This window comes from Tachysurus fulvidraco, chromosome 6, assembly GCF_022655615.1.
Source record: "Tachysurus fulvidraco isolate hzauxx_2018 chromosome 6, HZAU_PFXX_2.0, whole genome shotgun sequence".
Taxonomy (NCBI): Eukaryota; Metazoa; Chordata; class Actinopteri; order Siluriformes; family Bagridae; genus Tachysurus; species Tachysurus fulvidraco.
Genome location: NC_062523.1, coordinates 20,174,615 through 20,182,473, shown reverse-complemented (window position 1 = coordinate 20,182,473; position 7,859 = coordinate 20,174,615). Strand labels below are relative to the sequence as shown.

The following is a 7,859-nucleotide window of genomic DNA, read 5'->3' as shown; positions in this document are numbered from 1 at the left end:
ATAAACTGCCTGTTAAAATACTTTCATGGAAGATTTTAGGATCAGTTTCGAATGCAGACTTCATGGGTCACAGTCAATCATCATCAGTGAGTCAAATCATGGATGTTCTCTCATCCTTTTCCACAAACTATCATCTGATATATATTACTGTGTCCATTGTCTATGCAGACATTAAGGAAAGATTTTGTAACTAATACAGATTACGTAAAATCGTCTGTCTCTGAAGAGGTGAGAGGCAGAATGGGAACAGTGCTCAGAGGAACTCTGATTAATATACGGACTGCTGTCAGAGAGATATTGTCAGGAGACAAGACCTGGCAGATCATTCTGTTTAACACATGCAGCTTTTGGAAATATGACTCAACTGCATGCCAGGTGACAGCTGTGTGTGCGTGTGTGTGTGTGTGTGTGTGTGTGTGTGTGTGTGTGTGTGTGTGCGTGTGTGTGTATGTGTGTGTGTAGCATGGTGGTGCAGTAGGTCGCGTTGTTGCCTCACAGCTCCAGAGTCTCATGTTACTGTGTTTGCATGCTGTCCACATCAGATTCCTCTGTGGTACACTAGTGTGCTTGTCAGGGTTTTAAGTGCATTAGTTACAGTAAATTGCGCCTAGTTGTAAACTCTAGAGACTATTGTTTATGATAATCCCAGATCAAAATTTTCAAGTCACAGAGATCACAGTTTTTCCTCATTCTGAAGTTTTATTAGAATAGAAATAGTTAGCTCTTGGCCTGTATATTTTCAGGATTTCATGCAAAGTACTGCTGCCATGTGATTGATTGAATGAATAGATACATGTAAATGTGTAAGAGTATTTCTATTAAAATGTACATTGAGTGTATATTCAGTATACAGTAGTATGTCCAAACATTCTACTTAATGCATTAATGTTTCTGAATGTTTGTGTATACAGTTTTCAAGATTAATGTGCATTTGTCTGTATTGTCAGGACGTTTCTGTAGTGCTCTTCATCTGTTTTGGGTTCTCTGTAAAAGCTGTCCAGTGATGATTTTAAAGAATCAGCAAAAATAGCTATATTTAATACACACATTACTGACTACTGTGTATCTATTTCTGAAAGGAGCACAATCATAGGTAGATGTAATTCTAAGCTTGGATACAGCAGCCACAAGATGTCAGTAATGCATCATGAAAATCCTCCATGTGTGCATGAGAGCATGTGTGTAAGGGTGGCTGTATATACTAGGAGAAACCTCATAGAAAGTCATGCCAGGTGCTCTGTATGATTACAAGTAGTGAGAGTGAGAAAGTGAAAGTGTTTTGTATGGCAGTGCTGTTGCATGTTCTGATCTTCACAAGGATATCATTAGATTCTGAGACCCAGGTGATTGTTGTGCAGTTCCACATGATTAAGCCAGATAATTGTGTGTTGATAGCACAAATGTTCACAGGGCTTTGTGGAATACAGTACATTTTTTCATAGCAGTCTTTCCTTAGACGCCAAGAGGCCTCAACAGAATGACAAGACTAAAGGGTCTGAAACCGACGGTTCAGTTTGGTACCGATGGTTGAAGAGTCATATTATGGACTTCTTATAAGTTCGCGTTCTCAATAGAAGGCGTAAATTCATTCACTTACAGTATATTTTGTCTATTGTGAACATACTGTGGCAGCTTTACAGAACATAAACATAAAACAAAAAGTTAATATAAAAATCAATATACAGTATACAAAAAATCAATGATTACTATTAGATATATTTACATGTGATTGTATTTATCCCTAATGAGCAAGCCTGGGGTGACTAAGGTGAATGTGGCAAGGAAAAACACTCTTAGATAGCTAAAGGAAGAAACCTTCAAAGCATCCAGACTCAAACGAAACCCATCCTCATTTGGGTGACACTGGAGGTGTGATTATAAATATGCAGTCTGACAATTGTGTATTGATGAGGAGGTTGTTGTCCTCAAAGACCACATTTAGTTGGCATCTCCTCTTAGAATGTCCGAATATTTCATGAAGCCGAGTTCAACTGGAGCTGGTAAATCTCTAGATGCCTCAGGATCCTCAAAGGATTAGCCTCATCTCAGTGAAGGTCCAAAATTTCCATGACACAGAAACCAGTCGGAGCTGGTACAAATTTTGGATGCCTCAGGATGGGTAGAAAGAGAGAAGCAGTGGAGAGGAATTAGTATAACTGCTGTTCATAATATTAGCATTATTTATTCAGCTAAAATAATGGTAGTCATTGTATATATTACTTCTAAAATTAATGGAATAAACTGTACGCTAATAATGCAAAGGATGGATAGCCTTTTATGTTTTAGGTATGTACACTCACTTGTGGTGCCGATGTGCTTCTTTCTTTCAGGCTTTATATTTCATAACGTGCCTATTAACATCTCACACTTATCACATTTATCACACTCCACATTTCACCATGCATACTCCCATCCTCCAGTACTGCTTGACCTGTCCCTCCATCTCTCAGGAGACAAGCAAGGCATCCATCAAGACTCTTCTCTGTTCTGGCAGCTAGATGGAGGAATTAACTTTCCCTACATGTCTGAACAGCTGAGTCACTGATAGTCTTCAAACAACATGTAAAGACCTACCTCTTCTTAAGGTACTTATACTAGCTCCTAAAAACCTTTTATAAAAAAAAACCAAAAAAAAAAAAAACAAAAAAGGTTAACTCATTTCTTGCTACTGTATATTACCTCCCAACAGACATTTTAGACTCATGGTATTTTTAATCCATGACCTAGTGAACCAGTATCAGGATGTACTTATTGATAAAAATTTCAAAGCAAAGCTGTATTATCGTGCTGGATAAGGGTATCTGCCAAATATAATCATTGTAAATGTACATTTATACACTATTAATTTGAGGTTATATGTGACAGGATAAGCTCTAACCAGTGTCACAAATGCAGGGAGGAATAAAGCCTTGAATGGGTAAGTGAAGAAATTCTGGACTACACACTCCTTTTTTTTCTAGTCTGCCAAATTTGCATAGAATTGAGTAAATCTCAATTCAAATGTTGCTTGTCACGCTGGCACTTTGTTGCTTGTCTATGGAAACATGGCTCCTTGCCACACGCACACACATAGAAAATGAATGGTGGAATGTCACATTGTCGCTTGATAGTGTAAGCTTTGTTTAAGACTCTGATAAAGATAGTAACAAAATTTGATTATAGTAGTATTAAAAAAACAAATGCTCCAAAATTGAGGTTCTACATCTCTGTACCCCATGGAAGCAAAGTCTAAGAAGTAACAAAATAAATACCTGTACTCAAAAGGGAATATTTCAAGCATTGCTAGATTTGGACCATATTCTGCCCCTTTGTCATATAGGTCTATTCTTATGTGCACACTTATCCTGTGGTGCCTCTGGAAACGGAGTATAAACGTCAAAACACTTATCCACTTATCTCAGGAGAATTTGCTCAAGGCCAAGCAGCGGTATCAGTGGCTCTATAATAGGTTGAATCAATTTGCATCAGGATTTAAAGTGCACATGAAGACTCTTAAAATTATTCACAACCTGAAATAAAAACAAAAGTTTTATTCTGCTTTGAATTGAGTAATTAGGGACAAAGGGTTAGGGTTAGAAAGAAAATATAATGTAGCAGAGAAGAGGCTTGTCTCATATGATAAAATGGGGCTATGGATAGGAGCTTAAACATCCTATAAGTGCATTTTCTTATATGTTGCTTTGCATTAATCATTCAAAGGGTTGGTGTTTGTAAGACCTTTACTTTCATGAATCACTTGTTAATCACAATTAGTCATCTGTGTAAAAATTGATTATTTTAATGTGCATGTGTCATCATGTTAACTCACTAAATTCCCACCATCTTTTAAAAAGCTACAATTCCTGGAAAAAATATTAGTCAGAAAGCTCAAAGTTCAGAATAATAAATGTGTGTTTTGGCCTCTGTTTAAACATACATGAGTTTATGATTATTTCTAGTTATTATATTAAGTTGGTTGTAGACTACAAATATTCTGACTTTTGGTCGTATCTGTTCCTCGTATGCAGTAGTTACCCTCTCCCAGACATGTGCTACAGAAATCAAAAGTTTGCCTCATTTTTTTCAAGTTTTTCCATCCTACACTTTTGCAAGGCCTTCCCCTTAATCTTTAATCTTTTCTGTAATCTCTTTAGACATTTTATTTTCTTTGGCTTTCCCCACAGAAACCTGGTGCTATTTGAATTGCATGAACAAAAAAGTGGCAAGTCTTATTAAAGTCTGGATTTTGTGTAGACATTATTTAACATAATTCCAGAAACGTCTTGGAAATAATGAATACACAATGGCTTATATAAACACGAGTATTAATGCAGAGCACAAGCATATAATTAAGACACATCATTCAGAAGAAAAAAGCTTTCTGTTTGTGTGTGCCCTGTAATGGAGGGTGTGTTTGTGTGTGTGTGAGTGTGCGCGCGCATGTGGAGGTACTGACATTTTGGGCTTTGTGTAAAAAGCTTTAATTTATAAGTTTACATTAATTGGCTGCATTGATTATTATGTCCCTGGAAAGTCAAGACAAAAGACAAACGTGTGTGTGCGTGTGTGTGTGTGAATGAGAGAGAGAGACAGCCTGTACGTGCCTGTATTCATGTCCAGATGCATAAGCATAAAAAATCAGCCTTAAGCAGTTCTTACCGAAATAGGGCCGTAATATGAAGATGCAACAAACAAGCAGCGTTTAAATATGTTTACAACATAAGAGAAAATTGTCACGTTGTTTTTTTCTCTTTCCACAAAATAAAAGAAAGGAAGATAGAAAAAGACTCATTACTGAACCGTTTTTATTTAATCATAGACATGGTTTAACGAGATTACAGGCTCTTTTCACGTGTGTCTGATGTGCGCGTGCGCTGCAATTATTGCGGGATCTCCTCGTGCTGAGGTGACGCACTCTCTCTCTCTCTCTCTCTCTCTCTCTCTCTCTCTCTCTCTCTCTCTCTCTCTCACACACACACACACACACACACACACACACACACACACACACACACACACACACACACACACACACACACACTATGCTCTAAATTCAGGTAATGTCTCATCACATTTAACCCAATTTCAGCTGTTCATGTTGTCCCATCTGTTCAGTGGCACACAAAGGGTTATTGTAGGCCACTGCTCTCCTGTGCCAGGCTTTTGATTTTAATTGCGGTGGCACTCATCTACTCCTCTTCACTCAAAGGCTCGAATACGCCGTTTGAAATGTAAGCGTGTGAGAAGCTGATTTTTTTCCTTTTCTATCCCCCTTTCTCCCCTCCACTTAATGCTTGTGATACATTAAAAGGTGTAATCCGACTGAAATGGAAATTGCGCTCCTTGAAAACGGATGATGAGAGGAAGATGGCAGGGCCGGCGTCGTGCTCCATCAGAGAGGCGAGCCTCCCCCACTTTCAGTCCCAGATTGTACTCGCCTTCTTATAGTGGTTAATGGTGGAGCTGCCAGGCAGGTTGATTACAAGGTTACCATAAACAATCCTTTTCAGGCGTGCCAAAAGAAATTATGGGTTGTGTTTGTACTGTATGTGTGAGTGCAGTTTGTCCCTCATGCCATGATTTGTATCAGGGTAGTGGCCTTTGGGTGATTGCTTGCAATCATTCCTGCGCAGGAACAAACATCGATGAATCAGACCAGATCCATCACATGTATGAGTGCATGCCACACATATTCAGCTCCATCATATGTAAGGGAGTGAGTGATGTACACTCATTCTGTACACGTCCAGTTCCAGTAATATTGTCTGTAGTGGAGTAACCAGTTCTACACTATGATCCATTAGGTTAAAACTCTTAATTCGATTTGAAAATCGTAGAGCACTAGAGTCAGTTTAATCAAAGAAGTTTTATACAGTATGTTATTTTATGATGACCTACAAAAGCTCATGTTTGTTTTGAAGTAATGTGAAGGTCACAGTGGTTAAGGTAATCAAGTGGTTTTGCTATTTGATCATTATTGATAGACAATAGATTACGATTCATAATGCATTACAATCCAAAAAAACTTTGTTTTGAAAGTGAAAATCACTTTCAAAACAAAGCAAGAATACAACAACAATAACAAAATAATAATAATAATAACAACAACAATAACAATAATAATAATAATAATAATAATAATAATAATATTTATTTCAAATATATTTCTGGATGCTTTTTTTAATTGGTTTCTCTCTTTTCTTACTAGTCTCTGGGGTGCTTTTGTATAATAATCATTTTGTATAAAACTAAAACTTTTTTTTGACTTTGGGAATGTGGAAGAGTTTTAATTAAATATGATGGTAAGATTGTTTTGTGTTGAAATAGTTTTTAGGCACTTCTCTGTTACAAAATATAAGCAGACATTAGGGTGTTGGAGTAATTAGTTTAATTTAAAGTGGTTTGCCTCCCAGCAGGTTGGGGTGAACATCAGGGACTGCTGGAGGCCTCTGGGCTTTGATGAGGATTTGAAGGAGTGAAAGACTCTGGCTGTAGGCCATATTGTACAATGGAGGCCTTTCCTCTGTCTGAAGGTAAGAGACCTGGTAGAAACCATTAGTCTGAGGATAGAGGACAGACACAGCTTCATTTCACTTTCTCACACGCTAATTTTCTCTGTAAAAAAAGTAAGAAAAGGTTATTGTCATTTGAAGTTTAGAATACAATTATCAGGCCAAAATATTTTGAGAATAATTAATTTGTGCTCATCACATTTCATTTCAGTGTATAATAATAATACGTGTGATTTACAGGCGTTTGCAAAAGTCTTAGACCAGCTTATTATAGGTTTACATACATACATATATATATATATATATATATATATATATATATATATATATATATATATATATATATATATAAAAATTCTAGCAATGTACAGCAATAACATTTAAAGCAGTGACAGGTGATGTGAATAACATTGATTATTTAGTTGCAGTAGCAGCTGTCATAACATGAAATATATTAGGCAGCAGGAAAAACATTTGAGCATCTTTCACAAATGATGGCTAAATGACAGTGTCTGAATATCTCCAAACAACAGGACTTGTGGGGTCTTCATAGTATGCAATGGTTAGTGTCTACCAAAAGTGGTCATGGAAGGACAACCAGTGATATGAATATGGGTGCCCAAGTCTCACCGATGCTTGTGGGGAATGTAGACTAGTCCATCTGTTCCTATCTGTGGAGGCTCCATTTTGCAACTTACAGGACAAAAGGATCTGCAGTTTTGGTGCCAAATTCCACAGCACACCTTCAGAGGTTTTGGGGTGTCTATGCCTTTTTGGGTCAGAGCTGTTTTGGGAGACCTACAAAATATTAGGCAGGCAGTTGCAATATTATGGCTGATTGCATGCAACTCCTGATAATACCACACTGATTGTAATATAGTGTTTCCTTTGCACTGGAGTTTATGACCAAGTCTCACTCTTACCTTATTAGATAATCTCATACTGTAGAGTATAATATTGTAGAGAAACTCTCAAAGTTTCTTCCCCATTGTGTTTCAGGGAGATTTTCCTTACCAACGTCACCTATTGTTTTCTCATTACGGATCTAGATGAACAGTGTTATTGTTAAAAGCACCATATATATATATATATATATATATATATATATATATATATATATATATATATATATATATATATATATATATATATATATAAATAAATAAAAACAAAATTGAATTGAACATGAACCAAAATCATACACTCTAAATCTATAGCTTAGGTAAGTTAGACATTTGTATGAATTGAATGTATTTTAAAGAAGTTAAAAAAAGGTTTCATGTTGTTTTGATGTCTAAAATTGCCTGGACTGTTTTATACAAACCTTGGAGAAAACTAAATGTAATCTTGGCAAAAGTCTATTTCAAT

At 36.5% G+C, this 7,859-nt stretch overlaps 1 long non-coding RNA gene across 4 annotated transcripts in view; it reads left to right on the top strand.

Moving 5' to 3' along the window:
* Positions 1–4,994: 4,994 nt before the first annotated feature.
* Positions 4,995–7,859, top strand: part of LOC113654232 — a 56,174-nt gene continuing 53,309 nt past the window's right edge. For 3 of the 4 annotated variants that reach the window (XR_003443318.2, XR_007140734.1, XR_003443320.2), the window contains exons 1-2: positions 4,995–5,210; positions 6,393–6,512. This is a non-coding gene — a long non-coding RNA (uncharacterized LOC113654232). The remainder of the gene's footprint in view (positions 5,211–6,392; positions 6,513–7,859) is intronic. The other variant, XR_007140735.1, reaches the window with a different exon arrangement.